Raw genomic sequence first — 16,710 nt, 5'->3', positions numbered from 1 at the left:
TCAAACTAGAAATTTGAAGTCGGGAGATTTTTGTTATGCACATAGTGCATAACAAAAATCTCATGCCTGAGTTCGTTAAGCCTAATAAAAGAACTTATTGCTTTATTTCGAATGGTATTTGTTTAGATTTTCGTTTTAAAAGTATATACATATATATATATATATATATATATATATATATATATATATATATATATATATATATATATATATATATATATATATATATATATATATATATATATATATATATATATATATATATATATATAAAGAGAGAGAGAGAGAGAGAGAGAGAGAGAGAGAGAGAGAGAGAGAGAGAGAGAGAGAGAGAGGAGAGAGAGAGAGAGAGAGAGAGAGAGAGAGAGGGTACACGGGAAAAAACGTCACATTTAAAAAGTTTTGAGAAAGTATATATTAATCATTTATGAAAATTTTCATATAAAGCATAGAAGTAAATTAGAAAAAATTATTTCTTGATTAATTTATCTGAAGATTCCATTTTTAATAAAATATTTTTAACTTTTATTAAAAAATTATTTTTCCTAACTTTATACAAAGACTTTTATAAATGATTAATATATACTTTCTCATAACTTTTTAAATGTGACGCTTTTTCCCGTGTACTTTTATATATATATATATATATATATATATATATATATATATATATATATATATATATATATATATATATATATATATATATATATATATATATATATTAGGGTGGCTCTTAAAACAACATTTTTGAAAAAAACCTGTTCCTACCCCTTTACTTTGTTCTATATGATACTAAAACACTAGGTTTAAATTTTTTTCGAACAAAAAATTATTTTAGGGGTAGCTCAAGACCCTTAAAAATTTGACTGGTCCCTAAAATTTTGAAAATAAAAGTTCTTCTAAAGTATGTCAACCTGGTACTCAAAAGAAGCGATATTATATAAAAACTTCAAAAACAGTAATCACTTAACAAAAAAAGCATGTTTAAAAAAACTATTTTTTTAAAATTTGAAAATAATGACTTTATTTTCAGCTTAAGGGGGCTCACCCTCCTCAAAAATATTTCGACAACTTCCAAGCTCATAGGATTTTTAGGGTATTCATTGGAAAGGATATTATAATAGTGTTTAAAAAAATATGTTTTCATTTTTAAAAAATGTCAGCTGTTGCCAAACAATGGTTACAATTTCAAAATGGCGAAAGTCATAAATTCTTGAAATTCGGAAAGCTAATTCCTTTGGGTTGGTACACTATTTTTCAATGAAACTTTCTAACATTATTTATTTACATCAGATGCATGCAATAAACCAAAAAATAGTGAAATATTATTTTGGAAAGAATGACTTTTTGAGTTTTTAAAAAATTAACAATATTTTTCTATATTTTCAACATAAAATTGAATTTTAGACAATTTAATCACAGACAATATAAAATATTTAAATCAAACTTTTGGTTTATTGCATGAAATAATCTATTATGTGTGTTGTGTGAAAATATCAGCTCAAAAGCTATAATAGAACCAAAGTTATCACATTTCTAAATTCTATTAAATTCGGAAAAAATGCAATCTGAGAAAATAAGCAAAACGTAAAACATTTTGTAAAAAGAGTTATAGTAAGATATTATTTTTTAAAGCTTTTCAATTCTAAGCATAATAAAATCAATTGAAAAGGTGTTTTGATAATGGAAATTTATACAACATCTACATTATCTATAATTTTATATAAAAAGACTATATCACATGAAAAACATTTTTTTTATCAAAAAAACGATATATAACTAAAAATAAGAAAACAGCATATCCAGAACAAAAAAACTAAATAAAATAAAAAACAACATCTTTAAAATTAACTTTAAAATAATCCTGCTTTAAAGGTTTTTCCTTCATTTTGCTTTTTTTTATAATCTTTTTGTTTGTTTTTTTCCTCTAATTTGACGATGACGGAGAACATTTTTAACTTTATTATGTTTTATTGAATTTTTAATCCTTTGGTATTGATTTTATCACACCCAAGATTGGTATAAAATCCTGGAACAATATTTAGTCTTTCATACAAATTAATAACAGCTTTAGCTCCAATGTTAAAGTTAAAATGAAACAGTAAGTTGAAATGCACTTTACTGTTCCATTTAGTGATGAAAATCCTCGTCTTTGCCAGGTGCCATCACATGACACAGGTATATCATAAAAATTATTCTGTGGTTGATTTTTGGATAACTCTTTTAGTTCTTGAGCTGCATCATCCATAGTTTGAGTGGCAATAAACTTGACACTTTTTTTTAACTTAAAAACAATCTTGTTATAGTTATTTGATGTAAATTGTGGTGGAAAATTCATAAGTGCATTAAAGCAATTAATACCAGCAAAGCTTTGACCACTTCTACACATTGAGTATACTATTCTCTAGTTTATATCAAACCCTCGTGACATAAATGGCAGTTTTTTTGATGTCCAAAGTGAATGCTCCCATTGGCAAAAACATTTTACAGTCATTTTACTTGCTAATCCATGTTTTAAACTTTCATTTAGCTTTAAACATGAACTTTGTGTACATTATGGACAACCAAGAACTGAAATTAAGTTTGATAAATTAAACATATCCAAAATTCTATTTCCAGTTATACCATCATTAAAAGACTGAGAAATAGCATGGCTTGACAGCTTAGTAAACGATCTTGTCTTTGGTAGTGATGCTGAAGTACTTGGAATAAGATTTAATAGTTCAGATTGCATGGACACGAATTGTTTTTTGCTTGTGTATTGATTTCCTTTAAAATTTCTTTTTTTTTAAACTTGCAAACTTTACTCTTTCAATTTTATCGTTTGTTATTGTTTTTTTATTTGCCACATAATTTTTTCCCATTATCAACTTGATAATCAAGCTCTTTTTTTAAACTAATAATTATTTTAATACTTATCCACAACTAAAAATGCCAAGAAGTTATTTATAAATAAACAAAATAATCACTAAATAATCTACAGAACAAAATTTAATTTATAATGAAAAGTTAGACACACAATGTGTAGTATATCTATGTGGTTGTTTTACAGTGTGGTTAGCATGCTTACAAAGTTCATTTCGTAAGCTTTTCCAGACCTACATGGAAGCAGTTTGAAAAATTATAAAAATAATACTTCACAGTTCAAATTATAAAATTATAAATTCAAATTATAAAAATAATACTTCAAATTATAAAAATAATACTTCACTACAAATTATAAAAATAATACTTCACAGACTCAGATTAATCATATAAGATTAATTTTTAAGAAAAAGGTGTTGTAGATAAGTGGAAAAGAGAAAATAAAATTGTTGCTATGGACGTTAAAGCCACTGTCATGTATATGATAACACTTGGCTCAGTGTGGGATTTATGTATTATGGATATATTATTTGTTTGCCACAAAAAAAAAAGTCAATAAACTTTTAATTTTTTTTGGAAATACTGTAGAAAATCTTAATAAATAAAACTAAATTTTCATGCGTTTTTTTTAATTTTTTAAACATAGATACCAAGGGTGTACGACTCGCGGATTTTAGTGTAATTCGGTCAACGGGAATTATGGGATGCATAGTACAGCCAGATTTATAAACAAATATACTTTTACAAAGAAAACTTCAGGTTTAATTTACTTTAAAAGCAAATGCTTTGTTTCAACAGCGCTGATGGAGCTGAAATATAATAAATAATTTAAGCATAGTAGTATATTAATAGTTTTTTATACTATTACGTTTGTTATTTATTTGAATAAAAAAAGTGGCATTATATTTAACGTTGGTAAAAGTAAGTAATAATTATGTTTTTTCTATTTATTTTAAAAAGAAATACACAACTGTCATAAGTTTTATTGAACTATGCATTACTGTTTCTGATATGCACATTTCAATTCTTAACTGCCCTCTACAGTATACAAGTAGGTTTGCAACATAACTGTATGATAGTAACAAATAATTTCAATTAAGTTTCTTTCAACTAAGTATATAATCTACTTATGAATAACACGAGCCATTTTCTTAGGACATTTTTTTTTACGTGGAGCTATGTTGTGATTGTAAAACTTGACATAATAATAAATCCGCATATCAACAAAATTGTGGATCAGTTTTTTTCCAAATGCAATGCATGTTCAGGATGAAGATTATAAATGAAAGTAAATTTGCAGTCTTTTTTAATTGCTTCAATAATAGTTCCTGCTAGGTATTTGTATGCAAATATTTTCTTAATGTGCATAAGAAAAATGGCTTCCATAGTTTGTACAGCTTTATACAAGAAAGAATTTGGTTGTAAATAATTAATTCTTCCATTGCAATTCTTGATACTGATAAACTCTTCATAAGGATTACCAGAGATTTCAGAAGGTGGCTGAGACAAAATATTTCTGCATAATTGACATAAAGAAACTTTTTGGATTAGCCAACCAGCAAGATAACACAGAATCGGTTCTACAGTTTCAGAATAAATTTGTAAAACTGAATCCTGAATTTGCATTGGAGGATTTACATTATATTTGTGTGCTAATTTTGTTTCATTGAATAGTGAATTATTCACTATATTACTTTTTTCATTAATTAGATTAACACATGTTTCTAAAGTTATTGCTACTGTGAAATCTGATTCTGAAACACAATTTGTGTTTGACTTAGTTTGCTCAGTAGATAAAAGAACCAAAGCATTTTGGTATGCAGATTTAAACTGTTTTGACGTTGGTCTGTCATTCCAACCGCCTTTACTTCGTATTATTGAGAAAAAATTTTTAATGCAGTCTTGATAAAAATATGCAACAGGCTGCTTCCACTTTGTGGCAATACCGCGAATCATTAAAACTAAAGCTTGATTTAATGGCTTTCCATCTTCTTGAATGCCTATAATATGATCAAGATCCCTTTCATAATCTATATGTTGCTTGATTGACATCTCATCAAATACAAGACAACAATTGCAATCACGGACATTCATATAATCAACTCGCATTTTGAGTAATGCAAAAACTTTTGCAGAAAATCCAGGCTGTAATTTTCCAAATGCTTTTGACAAGAAAACAAGAAGTGTTGTCTTACTTGGCAAAGTAAAAAATTCTCTCAAGCAGCGAAATGCCTGTGGACTATGATACATAATCCATAGCGAAAGCAGTTTATCATGAATTGTCCATCTCTTTCCTTGTTTTGTTCGTTTGTTCATTCTGAGTTGACTCTCAAAAAATTTAACTTGATCTTTGGACAGGTATCTCTTTGCAAGTTCACTAATATGCTCAATTGATCCATTGCATTTTTTATTATGCGCTTTTAAAAACAATATTTTTTTTTTTAACCGATAAATTTTCACACGGTTTAAGTGTAAGGCTTTTTCTCAATTTTTTTGAAGTTTTTTCCTTATCATCAGATTCTTCTGAATGTGCAGTGTCTGCACTATGAAAAATTGTTAACTCTTCAGACTGATTACTTGTGGTTTTTTTACTTTTTTTTCTTGGCTGAACTAGAAATCGTTTTATAGGTGCTTTTCTTTTGACAGAGATTTTTTTAGGAGGATTTGGTACATTGAAGATGGTTGGGATTGCTGATAAAATAGTCCTTTTGCCTCCAATATTTGTTGTGTAATACTGGGTTGGCTCTAAATGTTCACTGCACAGAGCATATGATTTATTCAGTTCTACTGAAGTTTTGTTGTCAAGATCTTGACGGCGGCAATTGATAACCCACTTTTTACATCTGAAATTAAAAGAATTATACATACATACATAACATACATACATAACATACATACATATATATATATATATATATATATATATATATATATATATATATATATATATACACATATACATATATATATATATATATATATATATATATATATATATATATATATATTATATATATATATATATATCATATATATATCAATTAATTTCAATACTAGAAGGAACGTCTGAGTTGTTTTGCACTTGCAGAGCTCAGTTAACAATCCATACAACAGTTGTATAATTTTGGGCCAAAAATGGCTCAAAAGTTGTCTACCATACAGTTATGTTATAAACCTTCTAGCATACTGCAGAGGGTAGTTAAGGATTGAAACGTGCATACCAGAAACAGTTAACGGTATAAATCATGCAGTTTTTATAATACTCCCTGAAAATCTCTTAACTAACAAAAGAAACTTTAAAAAGTCGTTAGAATCAACCTATTTTTGTCTTTTGGAAATCGAAAAAATGACACATTTTTATCGACGTTTTTCCCTCGTTTATGCTGACAATTAACAGCTGCACAAAATCCAGCATGATTAGGTAATCTTTAATATATTTAGTTAATTAAAAAGTAAAACCAAAAAAAAATCAATTAAAAATGACTTTATCAACCAATCACACAATTTAAGTTAAACGATTATAGGTATTCTGTGGCTTTTGTTTACAATCTGGCTATACTACACATCCCAGAAGCCTTTGCGTCACCGATAACGCAAATTTAATGGATATTTTGCGGAGTCGTACACCCTTGATAGATACATTGGAAATATACAGCAAATGCGGAGATTTGCGTTCTATAAAAAAACTATTTACCAAACTAAAACGTAAACTAATTGTTTTTAAACAAATATTTTAAAATATATTAACTGTAATCGAAGAATAATTTCTTGCTTTATTTTTTACTTATAATAAATTCATATTGTCGTATCAGCATGAGCTCAAAAAAACTTGGAAGAAACCTTCGAAGGTTTTAAACAAAACTCGTATTAATAGTGGCAGATTAGCTGGAAAAGCTTCTGATTTACCCGTGAGTGATCTACCAACTTACAAACAGCTCATTCAATACGGTTACAAGATTGAGAAAGAATTATTTAATGGACAGAAAATTGACTCTGTATCAATCGTGACAAAAGTCAATAGTGACTTGCAAAAACTTTGGTATAGAGTTAATCCAAATCTACCTCTGATAAAAGATAAACCATTAAAAAATAAAATATCCAGAACATTTAAAAAAGTATTATCTGCAGAGCGAATTCAATCTAAAAACCATAAGTCCAGTATAAGCTGGCTAGAAAAGAAACTGGAAACGTTGTTTGATTTGTCTGCTTGCCGGTGCGCTCTCCCAATTATTGATGGCTGTAAAGATAGGTAAATATATATTTGTAAACATTTCTTAGTACAATTTGTTTAATGTTAAGTGAAAAAGAGTTTATAAGGGTTGATGAAAATTTACTATCCTATTTCCCTCGCCTTCTACTAAGGTATTAAGGTAAAGTCTTTATCCATAAACTGAAGAATGTAAGCCTACATAACAAATAATTTCTATATTGTCTTGATTTTATAGTAAAGTAATATACATTTAGACAAATCGGCTGTCGGAAAAGCGACTGCACAATGAAACACATAGTTTGTCTCTGTGAGGAAAGCAGAAAGGTATATCATGCAATTTTTATCAACATTTACTGTTAGAATTGATAAATATGGAGGGTTGGATAAAAAAGAGCCGCAAGTCATTTTAGTATTTACTGCTTATTTACGAAGTTATAGTCAAATGATTAGTGATCATGAAATTTGATTCAATTTATTCGCTTTAAATTTTAATACTTTTAAATTTTAAAATACTTGACTTATTTTAGGTCCCCGTTCTGGAAAGAGAATATTTAAAGGATCAAAGATGCAAGATAGGACCAAAGGAAGTTGGCAGTTAGGCAACGTGGACCAAGTGGAGGCAACTAGGGTTACCAAAATGTATATTAGACAGGAAAAAGAGGCCACTACAGAGCTAATTAGACAGAGAAGTCTTCAAAGAACATCAAAACTCGAGTCAGACGGTAATTTTAGAGCTGGATCTTCACGTTTAGATACAGCTGAAAGTGAAGAATTTGAGGAGCAAATCATAAGTGATAGAAATTACACAGACTTATCTAATTTAGCCAAGGCTGCAATAAGGTATGAAGTAAGTGATGCTGCTGCAGCTGCAATAGCAACAGCTGTGTTAATTGACTACGGAATAGTAACTGAGAGTAAAAAATCTCAGATAGTAACGGAATATAAGATTTTTTGTGAAAGGTACGAGTGGCTAATTCAATTGACACAAAGCATCGTCAAGAAGTTTCACAAATAAAAGTAATTGGTGTTGATAGCAAGAAAGACAAAAATTCATTAGTTTATGTGATGAAATACAAGAGTAATGGGGACCCTTTCTTTTATCGAACTACCAAAGATGAACATCACCTCACTTTTACTTGTGAAAATGACCCTTTCTCTGGAAATTATCTAACTCATACTATAATAGAAAATGGTAAAGGTAGTACTATGGCTTCAGCAACGTTAAATGTGCTTTCTGAATATGATAGTATTAAAAGCTTGGAAGCGATTGTTCTTGACAATACAAGTTCTAGCACAGGCGTAGATAATGGTTTAGTTGTCAAATTAAAAAAGCTTTTGAATCGTAGCATTCATTTAGTTGGTTGTTTACTTCACCAGGGTGAGCTACCTCTTCGTCATGTTATATCTGAAATAGATGGAAAAACTAATGATCCTAAAAAGTATAAGGGCGCTATTGGTGAACAAGCGTCTGATACATTCATGCATGAAAAACCATTGGTTCAGTTTGTTCCTATTGATTCCGAGATAGAGTTATATGTAAAGCCCAACATTGTTGGCGATCTGAGTACGGACCAGCGTAAACTTTATGAGTATTGCACTGGAATAGCTAAAGGTTCCATTTCTGTCAAGTATGCTAACAGAAAACCTGGTCCAGTCTGTCATGCACGCTGGTTAACTCTTGCTTTGAGAATTATGATGGTTTATACAAGAACCGAGATACCTACACATGAATTAAACTGCATAACAAAGTACATAATACAAGTTTACTGTCCTATGTGGTTTGCCGTTAAAAGTTTAGCGCATTACAAAGATGCACCAAGGCTTCTCCATAAAACAATTCAATTAGTCAAGAAACAGGATAGCAGAATTCAAATTATTGTATTGAAAAATCTTCAGGGTAACTCCTACTGCTGCTGTCAAGAAAACTTTCTTTATGCTATGCTGCTAGACGATGAAAAAGTTGTAAGAGACCGTGCTCTTAATCAAATGAAGATTAGATTATCCAGGGAAACAAATCCAGATTTCAAACCTAAAATCAAAGCTAAGACAGTTATGACCTTGAACTTCAATGCTGATGTTTAGACCGACTTAAATGAGGTTTCTTCAATACAAATTGAACCTCCTACATCAACTTTTGTATCTTCAAATGAATTACTACAAGCTATTCAAACCGGCAATAAACTTTCTCTAACTGATTTGCCAAACAATTCTCAGTCGGTGGAAAGAGCTGTAAAACTCACATCTGAAGCTTATAAAAAGATTTATGGGCGGGTAAAGAGACATAACTTCATTCTGGCTAAAAACCAAAGCAGAGCCGAAAACAAGAGAAACGTGAAAAAGTCAGAATATCGTGTAATTATCTCAGAGTAATTTTACAAACTTGTTTTTACAACAATTTTACAAACTTGTTACAAATGTAATATATTGTATTTAATGTATATAAATGTGAGTTTAATGTTCTCTTTTATGAAAAGGCATTCCTAAAATGTATTATAACTTCAAGCTTGGTGTTACTTTTATTGTTAATGGTCTATAAAAACGTTGAAGCAAGGGTGTTATTTATATAAATACCTATGTAAACTCAAAAGACCTAACCAGAGCTAGCGCAAACAGATAGTAAATAAGGGTGTGGGGTAATGACTTTAGCTAACTTAAAAACAAAAAAAAATAGGTACTTGATCTCTGATCATTGCCGAATAATATTATTATTAAAAGCTCACTAGCTTTAATAAGTTCATTGTTCGGGGAGGAGTGTCATACACCCATTTTTTAGACTCTAGCCCCAATAATATTCCAACATCGATAGTTTTAAAGAAACTTTAGTTTCAATCGACTTGAATACTTGAAAATCGGTTCATAAAAAACGATATTATATTTCATAAATATCTGCGACGGAAACTTTTTACAAACTCTGCCTCGTTTTCACATCGCGTTAGCCAATGAGATTTCATAAAACATTGTGAAAACGAGGCGTGACATGTAAAAAGTTTCCGTCGCAGATATTTTTGAAAAATAAGGTTTTTCAAAATATTAAATTCTTTTAAATATTTGAAAAAAACACACCAATAGCTAAAAACTTTAAAATGATTTCCCAAAATGATTATAGCTCCAAATTGAATAATTTTTTCGGATTTATGTTTATATTTATGGCTTACATAAATCCCAAAGTGAGCCAATATGATTTGGAAAAAAATGTTTAGACAGTGGCTTAATAGACGTTGCTAAGAAGGTTATTTTTTACTATGATCAAATAATCAAGAAATAGACATACTTATGTGTTCTTTTTTGAAAATTTTAATTCAGAATCAGATTCCTTGTTAATTTTTACACTTGAAACATGAAAAACCAAAAATTTCAAAAGAAATTATTTTTTTGCTATTTTGACAGGGGTGAGCCCCCTTAAAAACAACAGTTTTTATGCATTTATTTAGGAAAAAAGTTATTTTTTTGTAAATTGATTTTTTATTTTTAAAGTTTTTATATAATTTCGCTTCTTTTGAGTACCAGGTTGACATACTTTAGAAGAACTTTTATTTTCAAAATTTTAGGGACCAGTCAAATTTTTAAGGGTCTTGAGCTACCCCTAAAATAATTTTTTGTTCAAAAAATATTTAAACCTAGTGTTTTAGTATTATATAGAACAAAGTAAAGGGGTAGGAACAGGTTTTTTTTCAAAAATGTTGTTTTAAGAGCCACCCTAATATATATGTGTATATATATATATATATATATATATATATATTGCGTTCGCAATTTTGTATTCGTAGTTTTACATTTGCTTCTTGTTGAAAATCAATAAAAATTTTTAACAAATTAACAAATTAAAATTAAAAATAAATGACTTTATGCGCTGAAAAGTTTGTGAGCTAGCCGTTCATGAAAATACAATATTAGAACTTAAAAGTAACAAGTTTAGAATATTGTTAATTAAAAGTTCTTCTTTCTCCCTTTTGCGTTTGCAAAATCTCTGACAAGATCTGTATAATATAGTTTTGCTGCCATCTTTATGTTCAATAACTAGTATTGCAAGATTCCGAATCCTGCTTTGGCCAATAGAATTTCTTTTGTAATCATTTATAATTTTCAATTTGCTAAATAACCATTCAACAGTGGTTACTGTAACTGAAAGTGTAAAGAACAACATGAAAGCAGTAAAGACTTCAGAAAATTCACTTTCTAAGCAGTTGTACTTTGTGAGAAGCAATTCTGAAAAAGTTTTTATTGACATTTTTTCATTTAATTCTTTTTTTATAAGAGAAATTGCGTAGAAACTGAATTTGAAACTCAGAGGATATCACTTCTGAGTATTTGTTTTTGAGGTTGGCGCATAACTTTAAAAGCTCTGCTTCTGGTAAACTAAAAAAGTTTTCAAGAAATCCAAAACAGTTTATAATTGTTTGCATCCCTATAAAACGCTGCATAATCGGAGCATTTATTTTGTCCAAAACAAAATAAAATACATCAACTTTGAATAATTGTTCTTTGTCATCAACGCGATAACCTGAGGCCAACTCATCAAAATGTTTTCGTTTTTTAGCATGGTTGTCTTTTTTCTTGAAATTTAGTGTCGATTCCCCACTTTTTGACTTGTTCTTCAGCTTCTAATTTCAGTTGTTCATACGATTGTCTGAAGTCTTGAATATTTTAACTGACTCGATTTAATATAAGAACAGCTTCTTCTAAGTTAATGTCTTTTTTCTGAAGCGTTTTGGATGCATAACTGATTTCGCGCATCATCTTATATAAAAATACACTGATAAAAACAAATTCAAATGTCGCCATCTTTTTTTGTATTTGGATAGCCTCGTCTCTCTTATTCTCCATATTGATTTCAGTCAAAGCTTTCAATATATCAATATAGCGAAGTTTAACAGCTATTAGAAACTGTAATCTACCGGACCAGCGAGTCGGGTTCAGCATTTTTAAGGAACTCTCTGACTCGCCAGTGAATGAAGGTAGAAGATCCCACCACTTTACGCTGTTTCCAAAAAATACATATATATTCTGAAGAGTGGCAAAGTATGACGATACTTGACGGCAGCCATTAACGCAGCCATTAATTACCAAATTGAGATTGTGACTGGCACAATGCACATACTCTGCATTTGGTTGGATCCTTTTTTCCAATTCTTGTTGGTACAACATTGTCCACACCACCCATGATATTAGTCCGATCGCTACCTTGCCTGTAACATTTTTCTATGAAAATATTCATTTCCTTCAGAATCTGCATTACCTGATCAGTCTTACCTTCTGCTGAATGGTCCTTTAATTCATAAAATCCTAGAAAAGCATCACTAATTTTGAAATTTGTTGGTAGTTCATTATTGTTTCGAATAATGTGGACATGTTGTTGCATTAATCTTAGATGTCAATTTCTTTAACAGTTTTTCTCCCAAACATTCTATTAGCTCATTCTGAATTGTTGGATTTAAATATTTAATTGAACCGGATGGCATGTCTAGTCTCTGCTTCATAACATCATCATAATTGGCAAGTAATTGAACTCAAGGTTGTGAAAATTTCCATTATAGTTGTCCAAAAATTCTTCTCGAATTTTTAGATAGCTTATGTGTTATACGTATTAAACGTTCCAAAACCATCTTCCAAAAAGAGGCCTTATATCGTATTTGTTCTTCAGCATTTTTATCGATGGTTTCATTTTTTTTTTCCACATTTCGTGTACTGCACATGCTTTAATGTGTTGTTGGGAACAACTATGTGTTTTTATGCGTGTGGACAAATTTTTCAATCTTTTATACCAGAACGCCATTGACTATTGGTTTTTGAGAACAGCCAGCAAAGTTCACAATATGCAGCGTCCAAAACAGTGGAATAGCAGTAGGGAATCCAATTACGATTATCGATTACCCGAGTACCCGAGTAATTGATACTTTATAAGCAAGTTCCGAGTAGTCGACTACTCGGAATATTTTTTTCGAGTATCGAGTATAATATTTAAACAAAAAAATGTAAATATTGCACATTCATTTAACTATTAATCAATCGAGTATCGGTATTCTACCGTTTTTTCTTCTTTTACTTCTATAATAAAGTTGCTTAGCAACCGTTGATTTTTATCTAAGTTTCAAAAGTTTTTTTTTAACTAAGTTACATAAAATAAGTAACATTTGTAATTTGAAGTTGTACGACGTAAAATTTGCAAGAAAGTGAAATATTTTAAAAAAAAATTGTGAAATAAATAAAATAAATACTTAATTTTCTAATATATATAGCTGTCTTTGGTAATTGAAGTGTTTTGAGTAAAATGTACTAAATTTCAAGTAATAAATGCATATTTAAATACGTATAAATTTCAATTTTCAATTTTTATGATGTGACTTTTGTGAGTCAGTTTGTAACATATGCAAATCTATAATTCAACGTCCGGGATCTAATACTACTGGAATGATTAATCATTTAAAATTACATAGCATATCTTTACAAAAAAGAAATTTGGGCGACACAAATGAAACTGATGCGTCTTCTTCGAAAAACACAAAATCAGTTGGAAATGGAATAATAAATTTCATAAGTCGAGAATCATTGAATGAAATATTGGCGAAATGTGCGACAAAAGATGGATTTAGCATCAAAGGAATTACTTCATCTGAAGCCATTAGGGGTTTCGTAGCATGTCGTAATTATAAAATGCCAAAAAGTGAAACAACGGTAATGAAATATATAATGGATTTTTATAAAGAAAAAAAGAAGAATTAATGGCGTCGTTATTAGAGCAAAAAAAATCTGGAAGGAGATTCAGTATTACTGTCGATGAATGGAGTGATATAAACGTTAGAAGGTTCATGAATATCACTCTTCATTCAGCAACAAAGCCACCTGTAGTCTTGGGTCTATCTGCAATAATAGGTTCTTGTGATTCAAATGCCACTATCGATTTGGTTAAAGCAAAACTTAAAGATTATGGAATTGAAACGGATAATGATATCGTCGGATCCACACATGATGGAGCATCAGTCATGGTAAAATATGGGAAAAATATTTTACCGTTTTCTCAGTTATGCTACAACCATGCTATACATCTTGCTGTACTTGATGTATTTTATAAAAAAAGTGGGAGTTTAATTACGAATGATGATGCGGTAATTGATACAAATTTCCAAGATGATGAGAATTTAGAATATGATGAAAATTTAGCAGATGATGATTGTGTTGAAACTACCGAACAAAATGATGAGGTAGCTGATGCATTTGCTTTTGATGGTAACTTAAATTTCCAAAATGATTTAGTTAGACAATTACCAATCTTTCGTGAAGACATTGGCAAAATTCTTGATGAAACACGAAAAATTATTAAATTTTTCAAATATTTTTCAGTTCGAAGCAGTGTTCTTGAAAAGCATATAATAGATCAAGAAGGCAAAAAGTTACGATTGCTACTCGATTGCAAAACAAGATAAAACTCAATAATACCAATGGTAAATCGTTTCATAAAAATATACGATTGTAAACAAAAGGCTCTAATGGAATTAGGTCAGCAAAAATGTTCACAAAAAAATATCAAAGTTTTAGAAGAAATATCACATGTTTTACAACCGGTTGAGCTTGCTGTTAAAGAGCTCAGTAAAGATAATAATAATCTTTTAAAAGCTGAAGGAGTATGCATTTTTTTGCTAAACAAACTAAAAGAAACAAATACGCAGTTAGCCATGGAAATGTTCACTGCTTTGAAGAAAAGAATTAAAGAAAGACGAAATGAGGATGTTGTATCACTCTTGCGTTTTTTACAATCTGGAAATTATCCTAAACCAGAGATTACCTGCCTTTTTACTTATTTAAAAAAAAGTTCTATTCATTTATTGGCTAAAGAAACCTTCAAAAGGCTGTTCAATGAAGATCCTGCAAACACACAGATGGATACAGAGTTAACAATTGAAAATGAAGAAATAATTTCAAATAATGGTTTGGGTTCAAATTATGATGAACTCCAAAAAACAATTGAATTAATTATGACTGTTCCGAAAGAAAATAATGAGAGAAAATCCACATTAAAAAAAGAAATGAAGTTGTGGGAGAAAGATTGTTCAAAACGAGGTGACTCTATTGGAAAACTTTTTACAGCATTATTGACAATACAACCAACGTCAATAGTAAGTGAAAGAGTGTTTTCGGTAGCTTCAGCTTTTGTCACAAAAACCCGAAATCAGTTGAAAATGGAAACGGTTGACAAACTTGTATTTTTAAAGTATTATTTTTTAAATAAAAAATAGATTTAAAACTAAAATTGTGGCATTTTATTTTAAATTTAATTAACACAACATGGTGTGGGTAAATTTTTTTTCCTTTACCCGGATACCCGGGTAATTAAAAAAATAAATACTCGATTACCCGGATAACGTAAAAATACGATTATTTGGACTCACTAAATAGCAGAGTCACATGCGTGGTATAGGACCATATTTTGCCATAGAACAATAATAAGTTTCACTAAAACATCTATTTTGTTGGGCAGTAAATTTAGGAAACGGTTTTTTTGGTCTATGGGATGAACAATTTAATATTGATCTCTTTTTTTCATCAAAAATGTTTTTATTTTGATATTGTCCAAGATCCGTTGTAATAATTAAATCATCTCTTTCTGTTTGAATAATATCGACTCTTTGCACTTCTGTTAATTTTTTCCTATTTGTCTCTTGACTCTCTTCTAAAACATATGCTGATTCGATGTCATCATCATGCCCCCGCTTGTTTTCTGCCGTTGACATATTTGCAGCACTGTCTTTTCTTTCTGTGCAAAAGAAATCAAGTTTTTCAATTCTTCTTCTTTTTGTCTTTTAAGATTTTTTTATATGCTCCACTTATCGTTTTTGATTTTTTTAAACCATCCATATTTAAGATACAATTATTAGATACAATTATTTTTTTATAATTTACAAAATCTGTCTACAAATGATCAAACAGGATATGCAAAAACTATTAAAATGTAAGTGCAAAAAGTTTTGATTAAAAGTTATTAACGAGATACGGTTAGGGATGTCAATAATTTATAATCTTATTTTAGCAAGATGCAGCGGCTATAGTATCAACGTCCGTTTGATCACTTAAATCCAATTTTGACGTAATTTTCTAAAAAAAGCGAAGTAACATAGGGGAAAGGGCCCCTGGCAAAAGGCCCCCAGTCTGTGTGGGCCTCTAGGCATTGCATACTCTTGCTATATGGTAGCTACGCCACTGAAAAAATACTTAACTTTATGTCATAAAATGTGTAACCAAATATTAATATCTTTAAAAAAATGTAAATTAGTATGAATTATATTATATGTTTTTCTATTGAGTAAACATTGCCAACATTTAAGAATTTCTATTATTTAAAAAAATAAACGACAAAAGTTGTTCAACACTAGAAACAGTTTATCCTAAAGTACAACACCTTCCCCATAGACAAATTTTTCATGAACGATCAATTAAAAATGTGTAATTATATACATTAAAATATTTGCTGAAAACCTAAAAGCATGAACTTTTTAGAAAAGAGGGTTGGCGTATTACCAACAGTTACTTTGATTCTCAGCTTTTAAAACGCCTAGCCTTTGAATAAACTTAACTGTACCAACCTGCCACTATGGCCAACGTGTCTTTGATTTTTGTAAAAATATTGTTAACTAATCAGT

Source organism: Hydra vulgaris, chromosome 13, assembly GCF_038396675.1.
Source record: "Hydra vulgaris chromosome 13, alternate assembly HydraT2T_AEP".
Taxonomy (NCBI): domain Eukaryota; kingdom Metazoa; phylum Cnidaria; class Hydrozoa; order Anthoathecata; family Hydridae; genus Hydra; species Hydra vulgaris.
This window is presented reverse-complemented; position numbering follows the sequence as displayed.